The sequence below is a fragment of the Anas acuta genome, chromosome 2 (assembly GCF_963932015.1).
Source record: "Anas acuta chromosome 2, bAnaAcu1.1, whole genome shotgun sequence".
Classification (NCBI taxonomy): Eukaryota; Metazoa; Chordata; class Aves; order Anseriformes; family Anatidae; genus Anas; species Anas acuta.
The window spans coordinates 29,736,695-29,758,616 of NC_088980.1; the positions used below are offsets into that span (position 1 = coordinate 29,736,695).

General features: G+C 35.8%; 1 long non-coding RNA gene across 2 annotated transcripts in view; it reads left to right on the top strand.

Annotated features, from left to right (window-relative positions):
* LOC137852381 (uncharacterized) overlaps nt 1-20,926 on the top strand; it is a 115,874-nt gene extending 94,948 nt beyond the window's left edge. Inside the window, exons 1-4 of one of the 2 annotated variants that reach the window (XR_011093789.1) lie at nt 6,438-6,781; nt 11,215-11,307; nt 12,047-12,123; nt 18,289-20,926. This is a non-coding gene — a long non-coding RNA (uncharacterized lncRNA). Of the gene's footprint in view, nt 1-6,437; nt 6,782-11,214; nt 11,308-12,046; nt 12,124-18,288 lie in introns of those variants that run through there. The other variant, XR_011093788.1, reaches the window with a different exon arrangement.
* Nucleotides 20,927-21,922: the final 996 nt, after the last annotated feature.

The window sequence follows — 21,922 nt, forward strand, 5'->3', positions numbered from 1 at the left end:
CATGATATATCATCTCATGTATACAGCAGACTACATTAAAAAAAAAAAGTATCTTTTTTTTGTTGTTGTTGGCTACACAAAGACACAATAGTATTCTTAATGTGTGTAATACAACGCTTTTTAAAGCAGAGTACTCAGGTAAAGTTTGATGCCTAGGAGTTGTGGTATATGCAGTAGAAAGCTGTGAAAAGAGTACCTGGCTATTATTAAATAAATAAATAAATAAATGGTACTCCCTAACCATAACAGAAATCATAATCAGATCATTTTAGTGATAATTCTTAACACTTAATCTTTTTATTTCACTTTTTCTAAAGTTCTCTGTGTCCTTCTGACAAGCTCTTCCTCTTCTCAGTGGGGGGAGAGAGTGGTCTGTATCTATTATGCTCTTTTCTATACTGCTTGCACATGCAGAGCTTTGATCAAGCAGTGCTCAATGAAAAATATATGTCACTACTATTCAAAGTCCTCAGTGATGTTATTAGTGTTTTTTTGTTGTTCTTGTTTGTTTTGTTTTGTTTTGTTTGGAGGGGTTCTTTGTTTGTTTTTAGGCTTTATTGTTTTTTGTTTGTGTGTTTGTTTGTTGAATGGTGAAAGATCAGATCTTTTGGTTTGCCTGGAAGCTTCCTTTGTTTCAGCTGTCTGGTTCCCCTGAAGAGCATAGTGGTCCTTTATAAATTTCTGGTAGTTACTAGAGGTGATACCTACCAGTTCATGTTATATTTAATTCACTATCTGTCAATATACATAGTGTTTAAAAATCACGAGATTAGCTTCCTTAAGGACAAATTCTTATTAATTTTACATCATCCTTCACCTACTGTATTCATTTGTTTCATATGATCATGAATGTCATCATGTCTTAGCAATAATGCTTTTCAATTGGACAACCACTGTTTTCAAATCTCCACTGGATTCAGTGGGATTTTACATGCTGCAATGTTTGTGGAAACTGTACCCTATACTTGAGCACCGTGTGGTACACAGGGAAACTTTCTCATATGATGTTGCAGTATCGTGATTATTGCAATTGTTGCTCCAATCCTCATGAGACTTCTAAATAAACTGTAAGATATATCATAGTATTAAATAATAATGTAGTCATTATACATTAGACATACACTAAGTCAATCAAAACAGAAAATATCTGACCCACATCCAAACTTTACTGTGTTTCTGAATTTCTGGTTAGAAGACATAATATATTAATGCCTTGCAACTTGCACTGTGCTCACTTTAAAATTTATATTAAGTAGATTGTTACATTATGGTAATGTACTAAATTACCTAAAGCAAAGTAATACAATGATTAACTGACCATAAACAGTGGTTTATGGTCAGTTTATAAAGTATTACAAAGATTAACATTATGCATTTTCATAACAGAAGAAAATTGCAGGATGAAATATCTGTGGATTGACTCGGTGCTATTAAGAATAATAAAATAGTGGTATAACTCACAACAGTCTCAAGTTACAGCTTGCAAGTAAACTTTGTTTTAAATCATCTTTTAAAATGGCAGAGATATTCATCGTTTTAAAAAATGCCCAAAGCTTTCCAAGCATAGAATAATGGTTTCCAGTATATGTTTTCTAATATATAATGTATTACCTTTTTTCCCCCCTTGCTTACTCAACATATCATGTCAGATTCTGACCTGGCATAATTGCTCTGATATCAGGCATTTTACCACCTCTTTTAAGCATATTATAATATTTGTCTTAAAAACCTAGACAAAATTGAAAACCTAGACATGATCAAATTAATTTAATCATGTACAGGCAAAAATTATCTTCACATATTATTCTAGGGTTTCATCTGGTCTATGTGTGAGTTCAACTCCATGTAAACTAGATTTTTAGTAGGACAGAGACTGAAGCTGGGGGAGAGTAAGGGAAGCATGGCCTGTGGAGTCAGGCATGGGACAAGGTGATATGGAAGGATCTTACATGTCATTTAAGAAAACAGAGCTACTTGAAACTCATCTCAAATGCTCAGGGTACACACTGCTCAGGGTACAGTAATGTTTGTTTGCAGTTACAGATTTACAATGTCATCAAAATTACAGATCTGGTGGACCACCTTAAGCATCTGCAAAGGTTTGATACAGATTTTTGAAGAAAAACAGGGGAGATGAGGAGCAGAACATTGCTCCTCATACTAAAGTGATGTGGTGTATGCACGTACCTCCTCCATTGGATGGGTGATAGGTCCATGGAGGACTTGGGGCCAGGATAATGTGGGAGACCAGAATGGGGAATACTGCAATGGATGTGAGTTGCAGATCTCCCAGTGAAATAGAAGAGGTATGTAATGTCTTTAAGCATCTGGAAGAAATGCTCCTATTACGGGCTTTTCAAGAGAGCAAAATTTGTTGTTCAAGAAATTGACAAGGCATATCCTACAGGGTGGCTGACATGAAGGGTAAAAAGAATTCCAGGAGAGTGGATCAACCTTTGAAGACAACTTCTTCAAATCACAAGAAGTATTCATCCTGACCTGCAAAAAAGGCATCCGTAAGAGGGGGACAGTACGACTAAACAAGAAACCCTTGACTGAACTGAAATGCAAAAAAGAAATGTACAAGATGAAGGCTACCAAAGAGGAGTACAAAGATATAGCTTGGGCATGCAGGTATGTAATTAAGATGGCCAAAACCTTGATGGATGTAACTGTTGAAGGGCATGTGATAGGCAGTGGAAAGGACTTCTGCAAATATGTAACAAGCAAAAGGCAGACAATGGAAAATGTGAGACTGTTGCTGAGGAACATGTGACCTAAAGACAAAGGATATGGCAAAGGCTGAGGATCTCAGCGTTTTGTCTTGGCCTTTGGTGACAAGGTCTGCTCCAAGTCTCCTCACAGTTCCATGCCTATAGCAAAGCTAGCAAGAAAGAGGTACTATCCAAAGTAATGAAAGTACAAGTTATGGCTTACTTATACAAAATTCAAATGCAAGGCTATGAGATCAGAAATGACACCTGTGGGCATTCAGAAAGATAGCCACTCTTTTGCATCTTTGAAAATTTTTGGCAGCTAGGAAAGATCCCTGATGGAAAATAAGAAACAGGATTTTGGGAACTACAGGTGAATCAGACTCACTTCAATCCCAAGAAAAATGATGGAGCAAGACCTCCTGGAAGCCATAAAGGGTAAGAAGATAATATGAAGAACTCAGGATAGATTTACCAAGGAATGGATCAACATGAGCATCCTTGGAACTCAGCAAAGACAAATGAAAACTCCTGTACCTGAGATACAACTCCTCCATGCATCCATCAGTACAGACTGGGAGCAAGCTGGCTATAAAGGCAGTTTGCAAAAGCAGAGCTGGGGCATTCTAGAAGACAATATGCTGAACACAAATCATCTGAACACCTTGCAGAGAGGAAGGCTCACAGCAAACTGGGCTGCATTAACAAGAGCCAGCAGCTCTAGGGAAGTGATTATCTCCCACTGCTCAGCCTTTGTGAGGTCATGTTCATAGACCAGTCTGGGGCTCCCTAATGCAAAAGAGATACTCAAAAACTGGAGAGAGTCCAGAGGAAGGTGATGGGGATTTAGAGAACTGGAGCACTTGACATGCAAGGAAAAGCTGAGGAAACTGGGTTTGATCAGCCTAAAGTCTAGGGGGGTATCTGTTTGCAGTATCCTGTTGCCGAAAATAGAGTTATAGAAAATACAGACAGATAATTCACAAGGGTGCACAGTGAAAGGAAAGAGGCCATAGTCACAATATGCGGAAGGGAAAATGCAATTTGAGGAAAAAAAAATGCATAAGAAGGATGATAAAAAACTTGAACAAGTTGTCCAAGAATCGGTGGGATACTGTCCTTGGAGGCTTTTCAAAACTTGGTTGGACAAGCCCCTGGGTGACATGATCCAGTTTGAAATTAACCCTGATCCAAGCAGAAGGCTAGACCAGATGGCCTTCAAAGCTCACTATAACCTAAATTTTTATATGATCCAATGTTTTTTTTTTCTGTGTTCCTGTATTAAAAATGCAGTTGACTACCCCTGCATTAAGATTCTAGTATTCTAAAGTTTAAAACCAGAGGTAATATTCATAATACCTCAATATAATAAACCTTACTTTTTAGAGAACATTTCAAAACTCACAAAATTAACATTAAGGACTTCTTTTTTCCTTTTCTTATCTAACTACAGGTTTCTGGTATGCTGAAGTGAATTCAGCTTTCTTTTTCAGGATTTTCTGTGCATTTATAAGGCCTAGAAATGTACTTTATTTTTAAATCAAAGACAAGTACTATAGGATAAGAGACTTTCAGAAAGTAATCAGTTAACACAATGCACATGATAAATTTGCAAGAAATGGTAAATGAATTTTTTTTATATATTGTTGATAGTTTTTACTTTCACTTTCTTTCTTCTTTCTCCTGCTTGTAAAGCTTAAAGATTACAAAAATTTATAGTTTCTATGCCATTTAATTTTGATTATGATTATCTCTCCTGATGTATGTTGTGTCTTTTAATAACCTTTGCAATATATGTATTTGCTAATTTATGTAGAGGTTCCACTTGTCCATACTGAGTAAGGCATTTTAAACATTATATAAACATCAGACACATTGATAATATATCATTGCAGGTTGTGATGTACTTTTCTGAAGTTCTTGACTAGAAGATCTTCTTTATTTATGAATGTCACCATGTCCGTTATAAAACCAAGGAAATCAAACAATAACATTGCTTCTGACTATATTGTGAATATTGAGGTTTCCTCTGGCATAAATTTTGTGAGAGGATCATCAAAACATAAGAAAGGTTTAGTATGTAGATTTATGAAAAGATGGCAATAAGGCAACACCAGAAAGCATAATAGAAGCAATGACATTTTACTGAGAAAATATGTATCCAAGCTTTTGGCTTTTTGGATTGAGTTGTGACTGAAATAAGTTCACCACAAGTATCTTTTTTTTTTTTTCTTTTTTAATGGCATTATTTTTTTCTACTTTTTTCCACCTATGCACATGGAAACATGATTGTACACAAGCTAAATAAGGTGGCATCACAATTACCTAACTGCTACCAAAAAAAAAAAAAAAAAGGCAATGTTTCAAGCCATAAATTTGTTGTAGCCATTCATGTCAAAAGAGAGGATCAATATTACAGACATTTACAAGCCCACTAGCAGCAAGTTGCAAAATAGTCACAATTGTGGGTATATATAACTTGTTATGTAACATACCTTTATTTTCTGTGGCATTTGATTATGAAAATCATGAAAGAACCTACTAAATATTTCTTAACTGTAGCTCTAGATTGAAGTCGGCCTGTTCATTCAAACTTGACTTTTTCATGCCTGTTTTCTGTTTGCTTTCAATCCCATTGAGAAGTCATTTTAAATAACTCCTTGATTCCATAGTTTAAGGAAACAAGTGTAGGGTTCCCAAAAGGTGACTAGAGGATGCACACATCTTTGCATATTGCAATGTGTAGGGTCAAGCTCTCTGATTCAGAGAAAAATGTGATCCCTTGAAAAGTGCAATGTGGTTGTTATTTCATCTCAAGCAGAGTTACTTTCTAAAGTAACTTGTGCAGTTGGGCAAGCTCTTACTGTAACCCAGCAGAACAGTAGCATACAGATGGTGGTTCATTTCATTCTATCTGAGGTATCTATTGCTTGTTCATGTTGTAAATACCACTCCTAGTGTTGTCACAAGTGTTATTACAGTAACATGATGAACAGGTCAGGTAATTGATCCAGACTGAAACAAACCTTGCAAACAACACATTAATGTTAATCCAGATCAGTTTCCTGATGTGGCCCACAGTTATACAGTGCAGCATGAAAGAGAAGACGTCAAAATTCTGAGAATAAGAAACAGGAGAGTAGTAGAAGGTAGGACTGCCCTTCTTGAGATACAAGCTTGGGTAGCTTCATTTCTATGAAACTGTCAAAATAGTTTAGGTAAATCTCCCTCTGAAGGTGTTCATTTTCTACTAGCAACTACAAAAGAGATCTATACAGTTATCTTAAGGGTTACAGGGCTAAAACTAATCAAAAGACCCTTTAAATACTGGACAAGTTCTCTTACAATGAAATGTTTAGAGAATAAGCTGATGTCCTTTTGTTTGTTTGTTTTTGTTTGTTTGTTTGTTTTATCCCATGTAAATTATAAACATTGTCACCGAGAGATATCTTGAAGCTGCTGCATTTATTACAGTTGATTCCTAAACATCAAAATATTACACTATATTTATATACACATTTGCAAGTAGCATATGTGTTATTTATTCATTAGGGAATAACGTATGAGCAACATCACCTGGTGACAACTGTCAAAAAATAAAAATAAAAAAATCCAACATGCAGTCTTCTCCTGTCACAGTAGTTTTGTCTGGCAGCATCTGTCTCTTTCCATTCACATGGGCATTTTCAGGAAGGAATGGGAGATGTGCTAAGCAACTGAGGCATTTCAAGTATTCTTACCCAAACTTCTCTGTCTAGCCATGGTTTTCCCAAGAGACACTTGGGAATGCTTATTCATTGACGCAATTAATATCATTCTCCATCTCTTCCCAGAAGCAGACTAATTTCCAGATCATTCCTTAAAATGCTCTACCTTAATATGTAATCGTTAAAACAGCTATCACAAATGCTTATGATGTTTTAATTGGGCCATTTCATATTTGATGTTTCATGACTAAGTTGTAGTTTAAATTTATCCCTGAAAGAATTAAGACAAAAGCTGCACAGAGTGCAAACACAGAAATAGGGCAGCATTAAGTGAAGACTGGAATCCAGAGAGAACATAAGGTAGGTGACTGGTTTTAAGGTGCAAGAACAACAAAATAGGGGACAGAGATCTAGTATCAACAAAGCAGACAGACTTGGGAATAAGCACCAAAAGTTGCAAGAAGCGCAATTACAGAAAACAGGTATTTAGAAAACAATATTCTGGTTTAAAGCTGGCACATGAGAAAGAAAAGGAATATTCTAAAGAAGGTTATGTCTGAGAGGGATAATAACAAAGGTATCAAGGACAGATTTTCATTCCTAAGAGCTTTTTCCCTAATACAAGAAAGTAGACACTTGCATTTGTAAGTACAGAGTATGAGTAGTAGGTTTAGGGGATATATGCTTCTCAAGTTAAAAATTATAAAGCTTTATTGCTACACTGACTATCTTCAAATCCATTCAGACCACATTTCTTTGTTTGCACCTATCCCACCTTCAACTGCCTCTATAGGCATGAGTGGGTGCCTGAAGGCCTGTACTTAATATTTTATTTCAGTTGAGTGGGACAGATTCCCATGGCACAAAAAAAAAAATGTTAGGCACAGTTATCTCTCTGGTACCACATAAATTAATCCAGGAATAGCAGCATTTTCAGGATCTGGAAGTGCAACCTGAAAATACTCTTACAGGGTTGATAAGATGCATATCTGAGGCCCCTGAGTACAGTGGAGTTATTGTGAAGTTTTAAGTATCATCTTCATGGATATGAAGGCTAAAATCTTTCCCATGCATTATCTGAAAGATTTAAACAAAACCATAATGGAATTTTATTGCAAAAATATATTCAATCACAAGTTTTTGAGAATTATTGTCTATCTAAACTGTTCTTTGAAAGGAGAAAGAGAGAACCCAGGTTTTTACTAAAGGAAAAGAATGGTATTTGGATTGTGCATATCTAACCTTGTAAACATCGTAATGTGTTGCCCTTCCTTATGTTACCATAAACTATGAGTGCTGATTTCCAGCTACAAAGCTCTACTATTATTAATCTACTATTAAGATCACCATTTATTATCTTAGATGATATCCTAATTTTCATTATCAGAAAATGGCTTTGTATAAATGGCTTACAGTATACACTGCTAAGTGGAGTGATAAATAATCATTCTTGATAAATAATGAAAAAATGTTCTAAGCTTGCTTTTCTGGCTTAGAATTCAAAGCTGTCATGCTACTGGCTCTGAAAATTTTCTGGCAACAGGCTGAAGGCTGGGTAGAGGTTCATGCTTTTAGTGACTCCAGAGAAGTCTATTAGTCCCAACAAGCCTTTAAATTTTTTTAACTATTAAAAGTATGTGCTTTGATGACAGGTTATTACCTCTGGATGCAGTTATACTGAGTTCTGAAGTTCCACCTTACAGAATATGGTCACAACAAACAATAAACATGAGAGTATAATTTAAATATTTTATGCTTTGCTCAAAGGCATTTTGTAGTGACTCTGCTCTGTTCTGAATTTCACGTTTTCTCAGGGTTCAGGACAAAAACCTCTAGCTAACACTTGTTTTGATAAAGGTATTTAAAAACAGATATGTTATAATACAGACACTTCTTTGGCCACTTCCAACTACTTGAAGAATAGCTACAATGATGGCATGGCTAAACTGTTCTGTTGGATGAACTACCAAGGAACAGTGGCCAGGGAATGTAACTCGAGAGGTTAGGCTGTGCAAAAAAATATCAAAAGAGTGAGGCACTGGAACAGCACATGGACCATGGACTTGAATCTCTGTCCTATGTGTTCCCAAGGCTCATCTAGACCTTCTGGGGGGAAGTTAGATCAGACTACTTCCAACCAGCATTTCTTTGGCTGTTTTCTCTGCTGAACACAACAGCTTACCCAGGCACACAGGCAAGTTTCCACCTTTTCAGCTGTCCATCTTTTGTCTTCAAGCAGCCTCTTTTCAACTAGAAGAAAATTTTGAACTAATTGCAAAAGAACTCTTTTGGCTTTAACTGTTGTTCAAAGGAATGTATTATGCCCTACATTGTTGAAAAATATTGCTTCATTCCCTCCAAATACACAAAATTATTCTTAAATTGAAAGGGGATCTAAGGAATGATGCTTCAACCAATGAAATGAAGAAAGGTCCATACTAAGAATGCTATTACTTATCTTACTAGGATTTTCATAGGCATTGCCTGGCTTTTAGATTAATGAAAATAAGCCTATAGTGCCACATAATACAACCAGCCATGATGTAACAGGCAAAACTCAACTAATAACAATGGTATGACTGCATGAATTCATGACTACATGAATTTTGCCTGGAATAACTTAATTCACACAGCAATGACTTTTACAGAGAATTTGTGAGTAGAAGAGTAATTTTCTGGAGGTGCCTTTGTAAAAACAGGTTAATGGTTCATTAAATTTTATTTATTTGTTTATTTTCTTATTTTAAATAAATAAATAAATAAATAAATATTTATTTTAAACATCATTAGTCTGGATACAGGTTTGCCTAGCCAAGTAGTCTTGGTCTTGGAACTCCAAGTCTTGGAAACCTCCAGCCTCCTCTCTTTTCCTGATAAAGGAAAAGGACATTGTTGAGAATTGAGATCTACAGTAATATACTAAACTTCAATGAGATTTCAGGTCAAGATACAGGCAGATACATAGAGACAAGGTGACTGCATGTCTGAACTTTCCTCAGCACCATATCTTAGAAACAGATTTAACCCCATGCTAACACGGTTAGAAAAAAACATTCATTCTTGATCCCAAAAAGTGATGGTTGTACTGAATGTTATCTCTCTCTCTCAATAAGTAAATATTAGCTCGCTAGTTACAAACAAGGGAAGAGAGGAAGAGAATATAACACTATTTTTTTGCAAAAGCCATCTGAGTCTAAGGAGGCTGTTTTATGGCAGGCAGAAAAAAATAAATTAATTAAAAAAAAATATACACTAACACTGTCACTTCTCCACTCAGCACAAAGGAGGAGTACCAAGACACAGTGCTAACCATGACTCTAAGAGCCTTCTCTCACATCATCTACACATACATATCCCTGTTGTTTTTTTTTGTTTGTTTGTTTTTATTTTTGTTTTTGTTTTTTTCTTGCTCTGCATTCTAACTCCCTCAATGCTGACTGCTGTGGAGATGGGTTGTGTTTGTACTTGGGCTGGCATTTTCTCATGATTGTCACAGCAGTCTGGGATTCCATGATTTTCATATCTTTCAGACAAATATCCATGACTTGTGACATTCTGGAGACCTATATGACTGCCTTCGGTCAGGGTGGACGGAGTAAGCCTGATTGCACAGAGTGGAACAAATATAATTGAAAGCAGTAAAGTTAAACTAGTCACTGTCTGGGATGCTAATAGAGAGCAGGAGCTCAGCCTGACAAAGAAGTCCACTAGCCCAACTTGAGATGAAGAGCTTCACATGATCGCACAGTAGAAAAAAATTCATTACAAGCCTTGATATCAACATTTTAAAAGCTTATATAAGTGGGTCAAGTTCACAACGAAAATTTGCTCACTACAAAAACACATTAATGATATTTGACACTTTCTGTGCCATCAGAGTTTTCCTGTCCTTTAAAATCCCAGCCTTGATATGACATAATTGCTCAGGTTCACTTAATTGTTTTCTGTGTTTGACTAAAACACCAAATTAGATAGGCTAATGATGGTCTATTCTGACAGTTTCGACATTAAAAAATGATTTCTGGGGATACTAGGTGTTTAGGGAAATGCTTTATTTTGGATGTACTGAAGGAATTAGTAATGATTTTGAAAGATAAGTCTGTAATTGAACACCCCTGGTTGTTTTTGAGAAAAGTGGCAAAAGGTGGAAGGTGAAATTAAAATAAGATATATTATTGAATATAGGTATATATGTATGACAAATAAAAGGCTAGGCCAAGTGAAGTTGAAGTCTTTTGATTCAGGTTCCAGTCTTTCTTCTTCTTTTACTACATGTTTTTTTTGCCATTGAAGTTCAACTACACTGTGAATTTGCTCTTTCAGAAAATGCCTTATTAAGAACACACCCTGGCTTATGGAACATGAAGAAGCTCAGAATAGCTTATCTTGCACAGCTCAGTTGCTTTGGCACAAATGACAGTTATATATAAATATTAAAAAAAAAAAAAAAAAAAAAAAAAAAAAAAAAGTAATACATAAAAGAGATATGAAAGAGATGCAGTACCAAAAAAAAAAAAAAAATCAACAAACCAAGTAGTTTGCCTAAGCTCTGAAGCTTGGGACTCAGCAAACCACTTAAGCATATCGCTTATTTGTAGCACATGTTTAGGTGTTTTTCTGCAGTAGAATTAAATAGAGAACCATTGATAGAGTTTAAATCTAAGTCTCCTGAATGCCAGGCCATTTCCTTAATCATAAGGCCACCTTGGCTATATGTGATAAACATTAATGGAAATTGAATATGTTTATGTCTGCAAATTTGTTCAGATTTTTGTTTTGTTTGTTTTGCAAAGCTAACTGCAAGAGAACTAATTCAGAAAGCATCTCACTTTTTATGGAAGGACATCATGACTGGCATATGAAGAGAAAGCAGACAAAGGTAAGATGTAGAAATTCCTTTAAAAATGAGAAAATTGAGATTGCAAGAGATCCCTGCAGTGTAATTCATAAATAGGCCTGTCATCCTTGTTAATACTATGTCATGTGTTGTTTCTACAGTAAGCTGATAATGCAGAAGTTATCATCAATTTGATGAAATGCATTCATAACCCACATCTGGAGTTTAGTGTAGTTTTTGTAGCTCCAGCAATAAAATTGGTCAGAATTGCTCTTCTATATGCAAAACAGTCTTTGAGTATGGAGTATGCTCTATCTCAGGAAAAACACTCAAGAACAGTTTCAGAAAACATGTACAACCTCTTTAATAACAGTAAACTAAGAATGGGATATTTCCTTTCCTATAAATGCCTAGCTGCATATTAATCAACCTACATTTTCACTTATATAGAGGCCAATCTGTATATATAGTCTAAAACCCAGGTCCCCAGGAATATAGCTGGAATGGGGTAAGATGCTCTGGTAAAGATCATGAAATAGGTCTGCTGTACCAATGATAATACCTGTAAGATGGAGCACTGATGTGTACACTGAATCTTCATGTCTTATAGTGTGATTCTGGCTTAGGGATTCTCAATGATGCATGTGTGTTTCATCTATTAACATTTTAAAATTAACATTTTAAAATTTCTTTTCTTATAACACTGTGTTTTCTTACGTTAAAAAAGATTTTAAGAAATATAATAATAACAATAATAATAATAATAATAACTTTCCTTGTTATTTAAGGTACCTAGATCAAGACATCCAGGACAAGAAAAAACACACCAATTTGTTCCCAGAGAGTTGCTTGTTATTCTTTGAAGGTGTGTACTTAACCTGCTGGAATCCTTCCTGTTGAACTGAGATGCCAGCAAAGTAATCCCCAGGGCCCAGGCAAATGTCGTATAGTAAAAGAAGGGTATGAGATATACAATAATATTAAAAAATAATAATACTTTTAAAAATTGCTGTATACTTGTCTCAGAATCAGAGACTGTTAATTCAGTTAATTTAAGGTCGAGTTCTTCTAGCAGAAAGCATGGCCAGGACTTTAGGGAGTTTTGGTGGTTAAGGAGAATTCCCAAGAGCTGTACACAAACTGTAGCAGGTCTTTTCCAAGCACATAAAAGAAGAGGTGATTAACAAACTTTCCATCCTCAGTTCCATGAATACGAAGTGGTGGCGATACCACCACCACTTTGTATTCGTGGAACTGAGGATGGAAAGTTTGCTCTAACAGGAGAGGCACAAGGGAAAGAACAGATACTGGAGTCAGTTTTGCTATGCATTACGTTCAATTAACATAAGTATATAGGAATTTATCTTAGTGACACAAAAAGTAGTTGACCGGGGACCAACTATTGCAGGACTGAAATTGCTTCAGAAAGTTTCAATTCACTCCCTGGATCACTGCTTATTGCTTTGTATGCTGTGTCAGGTACAGTAAGAAACCAAAGCCATAGGGTCTCATTTCTTAAAAAAAGACAGGTGTGGCTCCCACTGACAGTGAAATTATGTGCTGCTATCTTGTCCTTTTAATATTACTCAGGTAAGAAACAGTTTCAATAATGGGCTTCAACTATCTATCCTTTTCCAGTAGAATTTGTGAATGACTTCATCACTCATTTTGCACACTGCATGTAAAACATTCCTTATGGTGCTGTGTAGTACAAACAACAAACTATCAAAACACTTCTCCAAAAAACAGATCCATCCCCAGAAAACATTCTTTCATCCAATCTTTTGGGACACAGGCACTTGGATAATGTATATGCCTAGCGTATACTTCTCTCCCCAAATGCAGCAGCTGGAATGAAACTGTCTTTGTAGATAAAGTTGATGTTTTAATATATTTTTTTTCACCCCAAAGGATGATATATAATGTAGCTTCAATTTTCATTAACAGTGGTATAGATTGCTATAGGCTATATTCATAGCTCTTAGCTATGAATAAAAGTAAAGCAGTGAAACTCCACAGAGGAAAGTTTCAGCTAAATGCCATCCATGGTGTTTTTCAGCTATGCTAGGCATGGATAGGACTACAGCAATTATGTCTCTCCCCAGCTGTTCTAATACTAAATTCACCAGGATGATGTACTTTTTTTCCCCTGTTCTCAACCTTATGCCCCTAGGTAGCTAGAATGCTGGTATATCTTAATTGAAAATGTAAAAGGATCTGAATTAATAGATTTAAGAAAAATGGGATGATATTCAGAAAGAAAAGTTAAAGCTGAATATAAGGTATTAGAGAGGGAGAATTCCCATCTCTGAAATTAGAGTAACCTCCAGCAACATTGTTACTTTGGTAACTTAACATAGATATGTATCTCAAATACTCAAAAACAAATACCATACTGAATAGTTTAGGCAAGATGAAAAGTTTTTTTTTTCTACCTCAGGCATGAATATTAGTGACTGTGTTGGATTGATTTCTGAGCCTGTCCCTGAATGATGTAGTAGCCACAGACTTGTTTACATCACTTTCCAGAATTGGTGGAAGACTGCCTTCTGTCTTATCAGAAACTACCATAAACTTTCTGGTGACTGCAAACTTAATACTAAACATTATCAAATCAAATGCAGTCTTAATATGCATGACTGAGACATCATCTAACAATTACTGTGTTTGCTTTTTGGGTCAGTTGATTATACAATAAGGAGTTTTATTCACAAGCATGAACTGCTTAGGAAAATGAAGGCCGTTTTTTCCTTCCAGTCTCCTAAAAAGTTATTTTATGAATGGGACAAATTTCACAGGCTCAAATATGGCTGTCTTTAGGAAAGTCTTCGAACCTAAAGTAGTCCTTACATCATTTTTCAAAGCAGAATATTGCAGCTTTTATTTGCAAGACAATTCTCAAAAACATGGCTAGATCTTAGGAACACATGAGTGGTTTTGTCCTATAGGGACAGACAGAAACAAGGTCAGTTTCCACATTTCTGTTTCTTTCTTGATAAATTCAGAACTGGGAGCAGGGAAATTCCTCCTCAAATACACAAAAGAATTGTCAGAAGAGACCATAGGTATGGGAAAATTAGTTCTCATAATCAGATTAGTGATATCATGTACTATAACATTTACTGTTAATTTTAACAAAGAATGTATGGTCTAGCAAGTAGATTTCTGTTTTTTCCTTATCAATGCATTGAACAGTTTCTTACATGGAAAGTGAAATGGAAATTATGCAGCTTATATTTAAGCAGTCTGGCCCAAATAAACATAGCCTATTCAAAATGAGAGATTTATGCAGAGGACCTGTCTTTCCAATGTTGTAAATAACTTTAATTTATTTTCTTTATTCCTTCCTATTTTTAAGTACTTATTTGCCTAATGCTTTGAGACATCTCTGTGCTGATGGGGAAACTAACCTATAAGCTTCAATGATCAGAATGATACTGACATAAATTGAACATATCTTTAAAACATAAATTATGGATGTATTTACTGCTAAAATAAATCTACAAACAAATTTACCATAACATACATAAAGCTTTTCCTAGGCTTCAGATATTAGGAAAATAATATTCAATGGGGATCCATCTTGATCAAAATACAAAGCATCATTTTCTTCCTTTTCAGTGCTGTGTCAATCTTAAAAAGTGTGCACTTTCTGACTTGCTATTGCAGGACTACTTCAGGGCAACTTTTGGAGCAAGTGGAACTCCTGATTATTGTTCTTTCTGTCACAATGTGCTCTAAAGGGCTCAGGCACAAATCAGCTCATCCATGAGAATGCTTAGTGTTAATCCCATCAGTCCACAGCAAAGGGAAGGGGAAATAATTTAGTTTAAATCTTTTCCAGATAAGCTTCTCAGGCTCATGCCTAAAGGAAAGCACCTGTTGAGACCTTATTGTTATACCAGTCCAGCGTCCCTTGCCTCCTATGGTTTACAAGTGAAGATAAGGGCTGGAATCTCCACTCATGCTTGCTGAAGAGTACCCAGCCAGCTTTGATTTATTTCAAGGCTTTCAAAAAGCATGTTAAAATTTGCCTGCTGAATGTTCGGCTTATTTTACTGTTGAAAAGCAGAAGCTGTAATCATAAATAATAGTACTTTAATCTATTAGTGGCCTTACTAACAGTTATGTAGAACACTTAATAATAATAAATAAATAAATAAATAAAACATTTCAAGCTATAAATACTAAATCAAGATGCAGATTGTCTTATACCTCAATATAAGTTGCAGATACAATACCACCTAAAATTCAAGCTAAGATTTAAGATGATTCCCAGATACTTAAATTCCAAGACATAATTTAATATGGGTTTAGCTAAAGTACTAATGTTTAATTGCTCCTTACAAGAGCTCTTTCAACAAAAGACTTGATTATGCCTAAACCAGGCCAGAATTATATTAAAATCATGCTGCAGAGTAATATAAATTTGACCTATCACTGATGCAGTTCCATAAAGAATGGCACCATTTTCATGGAGAGCCATTTATTTATATTTTGCACAAACTTGATAGCTATTGAAAAAGTCTGAAAGGAAATAAGCTCTCAGAAAAAAAAAAAAAAAAAAAAAAAAAAAAACAGATGATACACTGAAAGCTTCCGAATTTGTTTAATCAATGCATTTCTTTTGCAATCAGATAACATGAAACTGAGCTACCTTAAGTATCTGTTAATACAGATAGTCCCTCTTAAAAAAAAAAAAAAAAAAAAAAAAAAAAAAAAAACACAAATAAATAAACAAATCCATAACATCCCATTATATTGTGGTATATCCAAGTAATCACAATCAGCAAAATATCAGGTCTGAGGGGATCTCAGGAGGTCTTTGGATGCTTCCTGCTCCCTTGGAGACAGAAACACATGCACCTCCATCTTTCCCAGCAGGTGAGCATTTACTTACCTCCACTGCATCCCCAGGAAACCTGTGTGTGCTTCACTGTTCTTATTGGACACTTAGAAAAAGCTAAGCTAAGTTTTTCTTGTTGAAATTTAAACCTACCTCTTGTTCCATCCTCTCTAAAGATAGATTATTTTCTGCCTTAAACTGATTTGAAAACTTTCTTCATGGTTACCTTTGCTCCAGAATTCCCCAGAATGAGCAACTCCATTTTTTTTTACTCTTTTGTTCCCAACTTCAAACCAGCTTGTCTTGAGTCATTTGGACTTCCTCTCATTTGAATCCTATTGTCTAAAACTGTACATAGGTAAACTGGTGGAGAGAAACTCTCCAACTGTGGTTCATATTCACATATTAAACATATGTTTCACTTCACTTATTTTGCATACTAGGGACAACTCATCACACAGCCTAGGGTAGTATTGCTAAGGTATATGCTAAGTTACTCTTTCCTGATAATTTCTGAACTGACAAGTTCCCCATCCTTTGTTTGCACAGTTGATTATTCTTGTCTAACTGCAATACTTTGCACATGTTCCTGATGATTTTCTTCTGGTTTGCTTTTACAAGCTGCTGCTTTGTTTGTCAAGATCACTTTACTTTTTAACCCTGTACTTCAGCATGGTTATTGCTACACATCGTGTTATGATGAACAAAGGTCAAAAGTAAGCTCTGGTCCTTCATCCAGGCCATTAATGAAAGTACCAAACACAATCACAACCAAGACAGACTATTAAGAAACCAACTCCTCACATATTTTCACAATTTTTGAAAACTGCTCTGTTGGTGTATTTATTGCTCAGTTTTACAACAGTTCTCTGTTAATTAAATCAAGACCATGCTATTCTGTCTAAATAATATAAAAGTGTCAAAAAACTTTGCCAAAGTTATCTACTGCTTTTCCCTATTTGCATAGTCCATAACTGCAAAGGACAAAATAAGACATAAACAATGTTTGAAGGCAAAAGTTTGACACAAGTCATAGAATCATAGAATTTCCCAAGTTGGAAGTGACCCACAAGGATCACTGGGTCCAATTCCTCGCTCCACACAGGTCTACCCAAAAATCAGAAGTCAGACCATATGACTGTGAGCACAGTCCAAATGTTTCTTAGATTCCGATAGGCTTGGTTGGTGCTGTGACTACATCCCTGGTCAGCCTGTTCCAGTACACAACCACCCTCTTGGTGAAGAACTTTTTCCTGATATCCAACCCCTCCTGTCACAGCTTGACTCCATTCCCTTGGGTCCTATCACTGGTCACCAGAGAGAAGAGATCGGTGACTGTCCCTCCAGTCCCTCTTGTAAGGGAGCTGTAGACAGCAATGAGGTCTCCCCTCATCCTCCCGTTTTCCAGGCTGAACAAACCAAGTGACCTCAGTTTCTCCTTTTATGTCTTCCCCTCTAGGCCTTTCACCATCTTTGTAGCCCTTCTCTGGACACTCACAGATAGTTTCATGTCCTTTTTGTACTGTGGTGCCCAAAACTGAACACAGTACTCAAGGTAAGGCTGCACCAGTGCAGAGTGCAGTGTACAGACAATCACTTCCCTCGACCAACTAGCCATGCTTGATGCACCCCAGGGTATGGTTGTCCCTCCTGGCTGCCAGGGCAAACTTCTGGCTCATATTCAACTTGTCATCAACCAAAACCCCCAAATCCTTCTCTGCGGGGCTGCTCTCCAGCATCTCATCCCCCAGTCTGTACATATAGGAGGGTTGCCCCTTCCCAGGTGCAGGACTGTCACTTGCTCTTGTTAAATTTTGTGCGGTTGGTAATTGCCTAGCTCTCCAATTTGTACAGATCTCTCTGCAAGGCCTTACCACCCTCGACAGAGTCAACAGCTCCTCACAGTTTAATATCATCAGCAAACTTACTCAAAACACTTTCTAGTACTACATCCAAATCATTTATGAAAACATTGAAAAGAACTGGCCCTAAAATTGAGCCTTGGGTTGATTATATCAACTGGATTCCCTTGGGTGACTAGATGGGTGATCTTCTCATAAAAGGAAATTAAATTTAAGCACTACCTACCCCTTGTGAACCCATGTTGGCTGTGACCTATGACTGCATTGTCCCCCAGGTGCATTTCAATAACTCCCAGGATAATCTTCTACCTAATTTTACCAGGAGCAACCATTTCCAGTACTGCTGGAAATGTCCAAGTGTACCTGAGGCAAAGCTCCCAGTGTTACAAGAGTGCAAAAAGTAGAAAAGCTACTGGATGGCCTGGGGAACTTCAACAGCTGAGGCAACTCACCTAATGGTTAATTTTTCATTAGCCATAAAATACAAGTTTTATCATATACCTGTTAAATAAAGTGTAAAGACCATATTTTGTCTTCTATTTGTTGTATATATTAACGTTCTGTATGTTCTTGTTTATAATGAATTTCATAGAATCATAGAATGGCTTGGGTTGGAGAACATCAAAGATCATCTAGCTGCGACACTCCCATCATAGGCAGGGATGCCACCCACTAGATCAAGTTGATCAGGGCCTCATCTAATCTGGCCTTAAACACCTCCAGGGATGGGGCAAATTGGGTACCTCATTGTGTGAGTCACAGCAGAAGCTGGTGAAATTTGAATTCTGTCTATGGAGGAGATTTGAACTCCAGAAAGGAGAGGTTTACAAGAGTTTTCCTGGGTCTGCTAGGCTTGTAAAAAAAAAAAAAAATGGGAGAATGAAACAGGAGATTTTGAAATTATTGCTTAACTCCTGTATCATACCACAATACTAAAAAGAAACAAAAAAAAAAAAAAGAAAAAAAAAGTGGGTGGGTGGGCAGGATATTACAGGATGTTGTTTAATAACTTTCTACTTTACTATAAATATTAAGAACATTATCAAAACAAGGGTATTTTTCCCTAGATGGGTATTGATTAGAGAAATGTTCTCTAAACAAGTATACTGTAACTTTTCACCTGAATCCAGCAGCACATCAGCAAGTCCATAAAGATGAACCTGGCCACACCCTGTCTAGTACAAGATAAAAGACAAGGCTAGAGAGTTAGTTTCTTAATTAAAGCAATTTGAGTAAAAATAATGAATACGGAAGTCACATTTCTGTAAAAGCAATTTGGCTAGCCCTCTACTTTATAGTACTTCAGTTGAAAAAAGGAAGACGCTATTAGTTGCTTTCTTTCTTAAGTGTTTGAATTAAAACCTTGGTGCCACTCATTTACTATTTGCCAGTAGCGCTGAGTGAGTAATTCTCTGACTATAATTTCTTTGACTAAATTAGACTCTTTTTCTTCTCATGGAATATCCATCAGCAGATCATGATTTTCTCATTTAAATGTACTCAACAAATATATCTGAATTTTTAGCCTGTGAACTGATTGCAAATATTTTAAATTCAAGTTGCATTGCCTAGTTGGGATTGGTAAATCAGGTCACATTGTTTATTCTCTCCGACTGAATGAGTTTGAGAAACACCACTTCTTGAGCAAACATTTGTGTGGTCCCACTCAAAATCATTCTTCCATAAATGTTCATGTGAAACAAAATTTACATTATTGCTTTTTATAAACCTCTCTGCTAAAAGTAAAATCCAACTGATTGTTCTTTCACAGAAAAGTGAATATGAATGTGTTCTCTGTGACTATAGACAAAGAGAATTAATTTAAGAGTTTTAATGATTACTTGTGGACATTTTTTGTGTTATTCATGCAGTGCTTGTTTATAGACAAGGAATGAATTAGATAAAAACTGCCTGCAAACCACATCACATTCTTACAGAAGACAGGGAAAGGACCAAAATAAGAAAAAGATACAAAATAAATAAATGTATCCAATATTCAGAGATGTGACTGCTGAGTCCTACAGAAAATTTCTGCAAAAGCAGAAAAATATGAGAAATTCAACCCCTCTTATTGTGCACTATATATCAAAAACTGCATTTTAACAAGCCAGAAATAAACTCCAATCTACATTTTCTGTTTTCTTTCCACAAAGCAACAGGATTCTTGTTAAGGTGGTTCCTTGTGGACTGTAATTGCTATGCTGTTTGCAAATGTTGATATAATTTGGAAGTGTAAAATTATTCACACATGATGGTTCCATGGATTCAGCCAGTCCACTGTTGAACAGAGAACAAGCAAAAAGGATAAAAGAATATTCCCAAATGTGGTCATTTATTTTTACAAGGGTTTAATTATTATAAACATAAGCATATATTTTCTCTCTAAGTATTTTGATAGTTCAGAGAAACAAATAGATTTTCTGTGAGAGCAACAAGAAAGAAAGGAGGGATTGTATGCAGATAGTGAATAGCATCATGGAAAAGCTCATAAATAAATAAAATGAACATGAACACTCACAGGGCAGTTGTCCTAGTTCCCATCTTCTACATGTCTCTTCCCTACAGGCCCTCTATTCCTCTTTACCCCTCCTGACCTACATGTAGGTCAGCTGCTTCCCCTCTCTTTAAATCAGCCATTGCACAACCAAATAGACTGTCCTAACCAAGACTGTTGGTAAGCACAGGCCACCCAAATGTTCTGCCACCCAACTTTTCAGGCTCTGCTCAGCTGTTTCCCAGCTTGCATACCACATTTCCTGAGGTGTGATCCTACCTAGGGACCAGAAATTGAAGTGTTATTTAGTTAATTCATGACTGTGTATATAAGGAGTATCTTTACTGCTCTTCCTTATAGCCAGCCACTCTAGTAATTTTACTGGGGACATAAAGCTCATATAGGTTGTGTACTTTTCAAGATGACTGACATAAGGAACATTCAGACTGCTGTACAAAATTGCTGGCCTGACAGACTCCAAAGGTAAAATATTCTAAAACAAGTGATCAGGCATCTGGACTTGATCTTTATAGGTCTCTTCCAACTGAAATACTCCTATTCTATTCTATTCTATTCTATTCTATTCTATTCTATTCTATTCTATTCTATTCTATTCTATTCTATTCTATTCTATTCTATTCTATTCTATTCTTCATTAATGTTAATCATTTTTGGCATTTTTCACATTGAATTATTTGAGTAAAAAAATATTCCAATACAGAATTCCGTATCTTTTCTAAAAAATATTTTTTTGGAAAAAATCTGACCCATCCCTCAGAAACACCAGCCATCTCTGACTTGCTGATGCCATTCAGACTTTCTATCATTTAAGCCACCAATCTCAGCAAAGCCCATTGCACGATCTTGGAATGTTTTTAAGATTCTTTCTACGTAGTTATTTTCATCTATTATGTTTCAAAACTGCCCCATTTTGAATCCCAGTTCCAGAATCATCATGGATATCAAACAAGAAATGCCCCTATTTAAACATTAAATCAAATATGTAAGTTTAAGTACTTAATTAGGTGCTTTCCCAAGGAGGGTCTCTAAAAATCATAAAAATTAGTAAAAATAAATAACTTAAAATAATATTTTTGCATTTTTTGCACATTATCTTAATAGCACAGCTTTACTCAAAAAAAAAAAAAAAAAAAAAAAGTGAGATCACAGGTTTCTATCTGTCTATAATGTTAAAAAAATTACCCATGGAAATGCAAATAAAAACAGAGAAAGTCACAATGGAAACTTTTTTTTTTTTTTTTTTTTTTATCAGTATCTCTGGCTTTCACATGTTTTTGCATAATGATAGGGCTAATATAACATAACAAATCCTAAACTGTTTTCACAAGGAGTGGAAAAAAGATGTGTAAAAGTATGCTCTGTCTTGCTTCCTTCTGTTCACAATGTATCTAAATACAACAAATGGTGTTCTTGCTCTTTCTGTCTGTTTCTCAATCTGTTT